The 12,474-nt window shown below is 35.7% G+C and overlaps 1 protein-coding gene across 1 annotated transcript in view; it reads left to right on the top strand.

The window, feature by feature from the left end:
• LOC107681073 (unconventional myosin-Vb-like) overlaps positions 1 to 12,474 on the top strand; it is a 59,192-nt gene that overhangs the window by 1,057 nt on the left and 45,661 nt on the right. The window lies entirely within an intron of this gene.

Here is a 12,474-nt window from a genome sequence, read left to right as displayed (position 1 = left end):
TGTGCAGTGTTGGGGTGGCTCCAGGACCAGGGTTGGGAACCACTGGGTTAGGAGATACAGCCAGTGTTTATGACGGGCTCTTCCTCTTTTGAGGAGCTTAGTGACTCTTATAGTTCATATTCCTCTAAGTGTGCTGCAAAAGGAAAGACGTTTGTTTGCGTTTAAGGTGTATCTGTCAAACCCAGCATAAGCAGTAAACAATAACTGTTTATTGGATATTAATGTACTGTAAATTATTTTTATATATGAACTGTTTGGCAATATTATGTAACATTTGTTGGGAGAAGGTGTCACATTGAATTCCTCATTTGATATTTAGTCCTAAATCTTTTCGTTTTTTGGTGCAGGTTGGGATCGTTAATATCACCATTGTACATTTATTGTCAGGGTTCCCATAGTTAGGAAGTTTTATTATGAATAATGAAAAATTTAATTAGTAAATCTACTTATTTAACTGTAAAATATTTTATCATATAGTAATTGGTACAAACGACTGAAAAGTAATATAAACTTAGCAGTTATGCCTTGTAATTCCACAAATATGAACTGATACTTGTTTATTTGTATTATTCTATTTTGACCTCTCATGGACATATATTTTACAGTGGGAAAGCTAGATGTAAATATGGTTTTACAGACTAGGAAATACCTTGGTATAGCCTCATATTTATGGTCACATACTAATGCTGCAGGTGACTCAGTCTTTCCAAGTTGTTTGGGCTTGTATGCAAAATGAATATTTTTTTCTACAGCCGTGGATAGACTGTTCAGTTCAGTCTGGTTCTCACAGAGTCACCATAAGGGTGGATTCATATTACACCAGTTCAGTCCCTTATTTTAGCCTTTGTGTTCTGGTATTGTTCAGATATTTTGCCCTAAAAGTGTTCCACAGCTTTTAGGTCGTATATTATTAGCTTGTGTGCTGTTATCTCAATGATCATAAAAAGGCCAAACCAGTGATGTCATCATAACCACCCTGCCCATGTGTGTCATCGATTACACCGAGAACAAATACTATTGAATGGACAGCCAGGCATTTTTCCAGTGTAGGCCACTGGTTCAAGGGGGAGAGATAGTCAGGCATTATCCTTGTTTAACTGGATTGGACTCTGTGGCAACCCCCTCTTTCTCATCTCCTAATTAATCTTAATAATCTGCTTCTTTTTTTTTTTTTTTTTTTTTGATAATCTGTATGGAAGACCAAGGAACAAATTTACCATGTGTTTTTTTCTCAGACGAACTTGCTTTTACTAAATAAGCTGTTTATCTAATATTATCATTCATCTAAGAACACATGATAGGCCTGGTTTCACAGACAGGGCTTAGACTAAACCAGGATTAAGCCATAGTTCAATTAGGACACTTAAGTAATTTTTATAACCCTGTCTTAAAAAAAACATTACTGGTGTGCATCTTGAGACAAAACAAGGGCACTGACATATTTTAAGATCAATCAGTGTGAGTTTCTTTCAGTTGAAACGGCTCAAACTTACATTTTAGTCTGGGACTAGGCTTAAGCCTTGTCTGTGAAACCAGGGGATAATGTTTAGGGGGGTCTCATTTAAAGACCTCATGAAAAGAAGTAGATGTGCACCTAAATGTACCTTAAAGCACATTTTGAATGACAAATAATTTTATAAATTGTTTTAAATTGCATCGTATTGTTTAATGCTGAGTGTGTGATTTACTATGTAGTCTGTTGTTGGAGCTTTGTGTCTTTCGCTGGTTATTGCTCTCAGAAAGAGGATTAGTTTGGGGCACAATGCACCCCTGCCTAAGTTTCGACCCCCCTCCTTAGTGGGAGGTTTTGTTGAATTGACCCAAACACAACCTAGATTTGTTGGGGTGGACAAAAAGAGTCATTAGCCCCAAGTAGACTCACTTGTGAGCCATCTTTTCTTTTATTGTGCTGTTTCAACGAAAACGCCCCTTTTCTATTTTCATTCTCTGTGCTTTTTGTTGTATTCTATGGTCTTCTGTTCCTGTTACTGCATCTCCTTGATTAAATCGTATGTTACGTCACTGTTGAGGTCTCTCAGTGCCTCTGGGCAGGTAAACAAGTCGTGTGCAGGTCCAGGGGGAGGGGAGCATGGGCTGGATGTGCGATCACTCTCCATTCACTCATGGCTCGGTTAATGCCACTGCTAAAGTAACTGATGCAGAAACAAGAGTCTCTATGAGGGCTGGAGAGAGAAATCTGAGAGAAGCACTAAAGAGCTTTAATTGTAATGTTCATGCACCTTTTTGTGTTACAAAAAAAGTACCTTTCTGAGTCCCAGTATAACGTAATTTGAATTACGGCAGGTTTAAAAATGGTTTATGACCAATTCTTGTTTTAACATCCCTGGCTCCATCAGCACAGCTCAAAGTTATACGATTAACCCAGTGTAATAGGCTACGGGTGATATTGCTTAAATATTGATAAAATACAATTTTATTTAGATATTCTTCAGGATTTTGACAATATTATGGGTAAATATTTTTTGAATAAACCATTACTTCAACCAAAAAGATGGTTAGAATATTAGAATAAATATTTACAAAAAAAATGTAAATAAAAATCAAGGTAAAAATAATCAAGGCATATTATTCACTAAATAAACACAAGAATAATATTAAATCATTTTATTTAAATGCATATGATTTTTTTATAATAAATATAAATGTGAATATTATTTAATAATATTAATGATATTAAATTTGTTTTAAAATTCTAAACATAGTACAGCAAAATTGTAAAAACATATGTATTGTAAATTTGCAATATACATATCTCATAATGCAATATATCTCTAAATGCATTTACCTTCATGCGTTTGGCAGGTGCTTTTGTCCAAGGTGACTTACATTGCATTCAAGGTGCACACATTATCAGATCTTGCTTTCCCTGAGATTCGAGCTCATGGCCTGGTGTTGCTAGTGGTGTGCTCTACTGTTTGAGCTGCAGCGAGGCAATGCAGTATAGCCTCCCAATTTGTTTTTATTATGTCCGTGTACAGAATTGGGAAAAGGGGTGCAATGAAACGTCTCAGGTTACTTATGTAACCATGGTTCCCTGAGTAGGGAACGAGACACTGCGTCCTCTAGGGGTCGCTAGGGGGGAACACCTCGTCGTGACCCGTGTCTGAAGCATACATTGAAAAAACAACGAGGCATTCCCCCATAGCGACCCCTAGAGGACGCAGTTCGAAGTTCCCATGAAAGGGAACATTTATTTAGTGCACCTGCTCTCCTCCTGTTACTTTTCATTGATTTAACCGGAAGTCTCCCAGGGTAGCTCACCTGTTAACCCCTGCTACAAAGCCTCACTCCTGATCCATCACAATCAGACACTAGTGTCAGATTTCACAGTGATTCAGACAATCGGCCAGTTATTCCTAGACAGTGGACAAAGAGGTTGAAAAGAAAAAAGTATAACGTGCGTGTTCTCCAGGAAACACCTGACCTTTCCCTGTAGGGCTTTTGTGAGTATGCTGCCAGACAGTGATCAGGGTGTGGCTAGAGAGACAGAGCTTTGTACTAACCCTTTACCCTGAAGCCTAAAGGGAAAGTCTGGAGAATCCAGTGAAACCTGAGACTTCCTGACATCCATCATTCCCAAGCAGAAATATACTAGGGATGTAAGAAAAGTTTTTTTATTTCTAGTAAGTACTGTTATTCATAAATGTGAATAAATGTTTTTAGCTTTTCATTCAAGCGGTCTTTGAAGTCAACATGAATTCACAGATGTCAATATTTAATGCTGTTCTTTTTGCAAAAAAAAAAAAAAATGTATGTGTGCATTATATTCCAAAGAAAAAAATTTGTCTTCAGAATTTTTCTTCAAAATGTAATTTCTAATTTTGAATTACATTAGCATTCAAACATTCAACTGTAAGAATTGAGGTTGGAAATTCTCTTATGGTACCCAAGGCTGCAGTTACAGTATTTGATCAAAAATACAGTAAAAGCTGTAATATTGTGAAATATTACAATTGAATTTTTTCCTACTTTAATATCTTTTCAAGTGTAATTAATTTATTGAATTTTCAGCAGACATTACTCCAGTCTTCAGTGTCACATAATCCTATAAAAATCATTATAAAATGCTGATTTGATGCTCAAGAAACATTTTTTATTGTTATTAGAGTGTTGAAAATAGTTATGCTGCTCTATTTATTTGTTTATTTATTTATTTTTGTGGAAACCGTGATGCATTTGTTTTTCAGGATTCTTTGATGAATAGAAAGTTCAAAAGAACAGCATTTATTTGAAATGAAAATCTTTTGTAACATTACACGTTTTTGTACTCTCTTTTTTTTGGTAAATTTCCTTGTATCTTTGCTAAAAAAAAAATTATACAAACCCTAAATGTTTGAATGGTAATGTAAGTAATAAAATACTGTAAATATCCTGTTTTACTCTGAAATACACCACATTATGAAGTAGGTTGCGAATGATGTGTCATATTGACTTTAAAGGTGAAATATGCTATTTTTATGAATTTTGCACAATAAGTTGTTTCCAGACAGGTTTTCCAAGCACTACTGATCTTTCTGCTCTCCCCTGTCTTCCATTGTTTAGACAAACAGGTAGCTCTGGTTAACAAAAGTGCATTGAATATTTGAGGACAAATGCATTCCTTAACCACAATTTTTAGACCCAGTTTTACAGTGCATCTTTTGATCTCTCTTTTTAACCAAAATCAAATCATTACAGCTGCTGCAAACACTCGCAGCTCAGTTAAACAGCTGACGTGGATCCAGGCCTCTTTGTTACGCAGCTACAAGAAACCATGCAAAACCAGTCACACAGGTCTCTCCTTAGTTCCTTATCAGCTCCCTCCCACCACAACAGCTTTTCCACTCTTTATCTGTGGCCTTTATTACAGTGTCCTTCAAGCCCAACAGATCAGCACACTGAGAGCTCGGACTCTGAGATAATGAAACAAAAGCATCACACTTTTTCTCAAACAGCTGAATTGTTTGACTGCTTGTATTATTTGTGTCAATATAGCACTCACATATATCAAAATGATGCAGTTTGGCCACTTCTGCTGAGGTGAGTGCTGTGTGACAGTCATTCCTGTATCTTGGTAGCAAGGCTCCTCATTTGTAAATGACCCTGGCAAACTTGTAGCTGATTGTATTGACTCTGATGAGAAGTTCCATCTCATTACGGTGGAAGGAAATGCATTGGAACAATTAGCAAAGCAGTCAGGCTCACACGATGACAGGATGAGGTGTGGAATGGTATGCATGCTAAACACACCAAAGAGAGTTTCTAGTCTGATTAATGGTTTCCCTTCTTGGCTTTTATTAGAGATTCCGTCACTGCTTCTTCATGCAGTATCAGCTTTTATGGTTCAAAGATCATACCTGTTTCAGCGGATTGATTTTTCCGTTTAAGCTTCGTCATGCATGCTACTTCCTTTTGTGTTCTGAATATTTGTGAGAAATCCAGAATGAGGGTTAATAATAGGGAGATTAAAAGCAAGACTTTTAGACATACAAAAATGCCACTGCATGAAAGATGATGCAATGTCATTTATCTTGTCTGCTTATGTTTTTGCGGTTGTTGTTAAGGCTTTGAGATGTGGCATCCAAGGCTGTCTTCCATCAGACATGCCATTCATGTTTTTCTGTCATCATTTAGAACAGGGTTTCCCAAAAGGGGCTTTGCGAGTTGATGAAAAGCTAATGATTAATTATGTAGGATGTAAAATAAAGAAATGGGGCTGCACAATAATTGACATAGCTTAGTGTGATTAACAAATCAAAGGATGCGAATTTATTAAATAACTCTATAGTCTATTTCAGACTATAGTCAGTTTCAGACTGAAGCACATTTCATTACTATAATTATAATTTACAACCATAATACATCATATGTTAAGATATATTAGATCAATATTATATCTTAATTTTTCATAATTATAGTTTAAACAACAATAATAATAATAATAATATATATATATAATTTTTTTTTGTCCAGACAATGAAAAGTCAATGAGGTCCAATTTTGATTCTTCAAAATTCCTTCTTTTGTGTTCCACAAGCTTAAATAATGGATTTCAAGTGTGAGAAAACCATAAGGAGTTTTTCCGAACCCTTTTTCTGATACTGTACTTCACCGTACATTCTTTAGAATTCCCATCACTTCAGTGCACTCATTTTCCATGTTAGTTTTTCCAGACTCACAGGAAATAGTTGATGAGCAAGTTTCTCCGTCAATTCAGCATTTCTCTGAGGAACCAGTATTGATTAATCCATGTGATGTGAAAATCCCTGTGAATAACTGAGTCCTTTATAGAAGCGTATTAGTATAATAATTCTACTTTATATTAAAGGGATAGTTCACCCAAAAATGAAATTTCTGTCATTAATTATTCACCCTCATGTCCTTCCAAACCCGTAAGACCTTCATGGTTCTTCAGAACACAAATTAAGGTGTTTTTGATGAAATCCGAGAGCTTTCTGATTCTGCATAGACAGCAACGCAACTACCACGTTCAAGGCCCAGAAAGGTAGTAAGGACATCATTAAAATAGTCCATGTGACATCAGTGCTTCAACCTTAATGTTATGAAGCTATGAGAATCCTAACACATGTATGAAGTACTCTTGACTGAAGACACCATTAACAATGTGTGTAGTGTGTAAGAGACACTCCCAGTTGATTCTGATCATGTGTTAGCATGTTGCTAAGCTAATATTAGTTTATTTGGATTTGATTTGCATACGCAAGGTTTCTTAGATGACGGTATGTAATGAAACAGCATTCATGTCATTAGAAGATCCAGTCTTTTGATGGTGTCCGTTATGATGATGTCATAATATGTGCTCGGGCAACTATAAAGAATGATGTAGCCATTACAAGCTGTCAAAACTTTAATCATATCCCTAATCTTACATAATCTGCCAATCATGCATTCTTTCCCTTCAACTGAATTCTTCCACACCAAGTTAAAGAAACATTACAGGCAGTATTGACTGGACACTATGGATGTGTTTTGATGGGGATTTTCTCTTTGTGTGCCTGTGCTTTTAAAAATAGGACATGCTCAGCATGCGAGCACAAAGTGATATTAATTAGTGTTAATTAATTAATTATATGAAAGGGGGCCAGTGTTTCTCCACAACCTAAAACAGAGGTAGGACCAAATAGACTATTGTTTCATTGGGCTTCACCCCTCCTGAGCCTATAATGTGGTTCTTTATGTTGTCTTTGTATTGGTAATGAGGCATTTGTTCATTCACTATGTTCATAAATATAGAATTAGGCCTCATGTCATGTGACATGATTTTAACTAAAAGTGAACTAATATTAATGCTTACCAGACTAAATGTGTTTTCCGTGCACACAGATGCAATTAATCACTAATCAAAATTATTAGCGTTTTATGCATAAGTTGTTGCAAAACTAGTTTTGATATGCGTTATTGATATGTATTTGATATGCATCCTAAACCAGAAATTGGATTTCTTTAAAGCATCACATCTATTTAAACAAATATGTTTATGTCATGTATCATTACTGTAAATTTGAATTATGTTAATTAACCCAATTACGGCAATGCTGATCTGAAAACACTGCTGTAATGCTATGCCCTTAGGTATAATGGTCTAATGAGCTGATACAGGTGATATTTTGTTTACAAGTCTTTCCTGTACAGTAAGTACAACCCTGTAACTGTTGTTACTTCCTTGACAACGTAGAAAAACACCCAGGCCTCCCATCACAATCCTCTGCTGAGGCTGTCATAATATACTCCTATGTTTTGTCATCAGAGAATGATTTACAAGCCAAATAAGCGGATGGTCTTGCGCAGCACCATTTGCATGCGGACTACTGTACTGAAACACCTCTATATTAGGGCAGCTGAGAAACTAATGAGGTCAAAGCATCATATTTCAGTTCATTCATTTTGCCTTCTGTACACACGCCCATCTGTGGAGTTCCTCTGCTGTATGTACCTAAAGCTTTTAAAAGGATATTTAAAACAATTTTTATTGCGGAATGTTCAAGCTGCTCTTTTCCATAGAATAAAAGTGAATGTAGACTACAGCTGTCAAGACAAGGTTTTCAGTGAATAACATACATTTCTGGCTGTTTTTTACACTGTGGCTTCTAACACTTTTTGTACTTACTGGAGCTTGGCAGCCTTGTTAGTTCTATTGAAGAAAAGCCATTAAATGACTTAAGACATCAACAAAACATCAAAAATGTTATGAGATTGAATGATGTGAGGGATAATTTGAATTTTTAGATGAACTGTCCCTTTAAATATGTGAAGTCTGTTAAATCGGGAGTTTCCCAAAAGAGTTTAGTTTAGCCTGTAGCTCCAGTGATTGTCAGAGGTGATGCAAGTCTTCATGGGATAAGGTACATTTGCTTATCACACCTGTCTCAGATTCCTCGTACTTGCATAGACTTCCTGAAATGTCTGTGGTGTGTGTTTTGAATATTCTCGGATGGGCAGGTTTCCAGGATTTTTCTATTGAATTTTTTTCTTCATATGACAGTTAAAACAGGTCAGTTTTGATCTGTATCAGCAATTATAGATTGCCCAGGTATAAACCTAGCAGTTAAGTCATTATTCTTTGTGTCCAGCACAAAGGTTTAGTCAAAGGTAGTTTCCAGGCCACAAATGAAGTCCAATTACACAGCACAATCCTAAACGACAGGCGTCCTTAATTATTAAGATCATGCTCAGGTTTGTAGGGTTTTATTTTTACAAAGGCCACTAGATGCGTACTTTAGCACCAAAGTGGCATTTTTGATAAGATTAAAAACCATATTTCAGAGAATTTATTCTTACCTATTGTGCATACTCATCTGTGTGAGAGGGCACACATGAAACCAGCATTATGAGCCAGTGTGGCTAAACCAAACCTTGTCTTGACTTTGAAGCACATGACTTATTGGCCTTTGCTATGTACTGACAAACATACTTTTATTTTTATTAAATCATAAACAGAATATGGTTATCGTTTTACATTTAATTTTCAGTGAATTGAACATTTTTATCAAACACTATATACCTTTTGAAGATTTTTAAAATATTTTTGAAAAAGTTATGCTCACCAAGGCTGTGTTTATTGGGTCAAAAATACAGTAAAAACCATACTATTGGGATATATTATTACAATTAAAAAAAAAAAGTTTCCCCCCGTTTTCTGTTTTAATATAATTTTAAATTTATTTATGTTATGGCAAAGCTGCATTTTCAATCTTCAATGTCATATGATCTTTCAGAAATCATTCTAATGCTGATTTTATTATGCTCAAGAAATATTTCTTATTATATTCAAACTTGAAAACTTTTGTGCTGCTTGATATTTTTGTGCAAACCAGGATACAATTTTTCTGGATTCTTTGATTAATGGAAAGTTCCAAAGAACAGCATTTATTTGAAATCCATTTTTTTGTGACATTATAAACATCCTGTAATTTCTGACCAATTTAATGAGTTCTTGCTGTTACTTTTCATTATATTTTATTTATTTATTTTTTTTTAACTTACTGACCCCAGACTCTTGAACAGTAGTGTATTTTGGTAAAATGTTTGTTTGAAAGTTGCGCTTGGTTTCTTATTCTTAAAAATAAATGCCACTTGTTTTTATATTATGTAATGTGCGCCGTCATTCGTACATTTTTAAGAAGTTGACTAAATCATCTTACACTCACGGCATTAACATTTTTTTTGTCTTCCAAATTTCTCTATAAATTATAAATACCTCTACCACTGTCTAGCAAATTGTTACTCGCTGGTTGCTAACACTGGACCCTTGAGGGGACAGCTTACTTGTTTTCCACTTCATGAAAATTATGCAGTGCTCCAAAAAGTTTAAGATGAGTCTGTACCATCAGCTCTTATTATCATCAAGCTACTTGTGTTTCTTGAGCCCTTTGAACAGCCTTAACGCTACACTGAAACAATATAAGATGGAGTGATGTAACAGACTGCAAAGCCAGACAGGACCCCTGCTGTTCGATCGAAATATCCATTTCCGCTGTGTCTTGGTGAATCTCACTGTTCGCTCCCGGTTTTTCTTTGTATTTCTGCCTGAAGCGCAGCACAGACTCCTAAAAGGCAGACTGTCTATGTTCAGTACGTCCTGACATTTCACTCATCTCAGTTAAAGTACGTCCCCATTGTGTCAGACCAGATCAGATGATCTCTAAAGCTGGATATACACCATGCAATTTTTTGTCCCATTTTTTTCTCAGAATGTATGATGATCCCAGTAAGATCTTGGCATTCAATCAGGCTGCAGGTGTGACTTGTAGAAATTTAGGCTACGTCCACACGAAGCCAGAGCTTTCCCTATCCGATCTTTTTTTTTCTCCTCGTCTCAAGAAATATCTGCGTCCACACGAAACCGACACAAAACGTTGTAGTATACATGCCAGACCAGTATGTGGCGCTGTAATTCTGCCACAGAGATGCACTAAAAACGGAGAAGAAGACTTGGACTATGCGCATAAACCTTGCGCACGGTGTACGAACGAACATGAAACAATACATGTATTAATCTGTGTTAATGTTAGTTAATAAAAAGACAATCATTCAGTGTTTGTTCATGTTTTTATTGCTGTTATGTGATGTAGCGGTGTCTGACTAAGGGCGAGACGTGGGCTGATGGCGTCATCATTTCAGAGAATATATACGGATTCGCTGTCCACACGAAAATGCAAGGGTGGCGTTTTCAGATTTATCCACTCTGGGACCCGGTTTCAAAAAATATCGGTTTCACTCTCCCAAAACGCCGGATCCATCTGGATGAAATGCCTATACGATACAAAATGTATGCGTATACAGCTAAAGCTCCATGTGGACGGGGCCTTAGGCTTTGCTAGTTGTCATATCTTTGTTTAAATCAGGTGTGAACAAGTACACTCAAGAATAACAAAAAACGTTCAAGAATAACAAAAATCACCTCCTTTCCCTGCATACAATTCATTTTAGACATTCAGGGATGCACATGCTTTCTGCAACTAACTCCATGTGAAACTGTCACATGGGTAATATCAGAGCAGCACACTCAAATTCAGCACCCGATTCAGTAGTATCTGCAGTATCTCTCACTCCGCCTCTAACTAGGATTGAAAATGCTGTCGTCAGCTGGGAAGGCTTTGATATGGAGCGACTTCAATGGAGAAGACTGTGCAAAGTTCAGGCGTAACAGGAAGGACTGAGTTGTCTTTTCCACAGTACTGTACACAATTGAGGGCAACTTCTGTTTGTGGGACAATAAACCAAACTATTTTATATTTCCCATTCATTCATTCCTATTCATTAGGTTTAGGTTTCATTTAGGTTTCCTATTCATTCATAGGTTTTTTATGTTTAGGCTATGTTTTAAAAAAGGTTACTTGTTCACACCACTGTGCCAGCGAATTTTAGGTATGTTTTTAAGAAGATCTGTGTTTCAAAAGGTGACATTAAAACACAACCAATCATTTAAGCAGTGTTACATGTAATGGGTCCATGATATATTTGTACCATATTGTTTAAATTACAGTTTTCTTTTTTATTTATCTGTATCAGTTGATATTGTAGGGTCCTATGAAATCTATTGTATTTTTTTATTATTGTTTTTTGTTTTTTTTCATTTTACTTTTTCTAGACTCTGTTTTCATGGTTACATTTTATTCATCAAAAAGCATGTCTAATTAATTGAAATCATTAAACTTACAATATTAAACAGCAGTGCATTAAAAATGTAACAAAAATTACATTTTTAAGGCCCTATGAATGAAATATTTTTTGTCTTATTGTCTTTATCTTATTTTTTTCTCAAATTCAAGTTTGAGAATGCTGTGAAGACCTTTAAGTTTCTGTTTGTATATGATATGACGATAGTTTTACTCAAAAGAAATGGTAAAATGCTCATGAAGGGGAAAGAGATTATATTCATGTGTTCATGTAACTTACTCATATATTGAGGCGGCAGAGGCTGAAAACAACGCGAACATCACGCGTGCTTCAGTGTGTGTGTAGTAAATTAAACCGTGCATCTGCGCCATTCATTTACACAGAGAAACGCAGAAATGCAGGATTCTTATTTAAATAGTATTTTGCGGCTTAATAATCACACATATTAGTCCATATCACGTTTTTATTTAAGTGCACTGACCTACTTTTGATGTATCCATCTAAATTTGGCAAATTCCATGACACTCCGCGTTATACTGTAAATTCTGTTTTTATTACTGGATTCCACGATTCCGTCTGCGTTTTCTGGATTGCCGAAATCAAGGGCCCTAATATTGTACATGTAGCCTAATTACGCATTCTTACTTGGCTTTTTTTACATTTAGATCATCTAACACGCAAAGTTAATCTTTAAAAACACTAATAATTTAATAACACTGTTAAATATAATCTTTAGCAAATCTTAAAATTAAAGGGGTCATATGATGCTGCTAAAAAGAACATTATTTTGTGTACTTGGTGTAATGAAATGTGTTTATGCGGTTTAAAGTTCAA

This window comes from Sinocyclocheilus anshuiensis, unplaced genomic scaffold (genome assembly GCF_001515605.1).
Source record: "Sinocyclocheilus anshuiensis isolate Anshui unplaced genomic scaffold, SAMN03320099.WGS_v1.1 scaffold412, whole genome shotgun sequence".
In the NCBI taxonomy this organism is placed as follows: Eukaryota; Metazoa; Chordata; class Actinopteri; order Cypriniformes; family Cyprinidae; genus Sinocyclocheilus; species Sinocyclocheilus anshuiensis.
The sequence above is the reverse complement of the archived record's forward strand: the minus strand, read 5'-3'. Positions and strand labels throughout refer to the sequence as shown.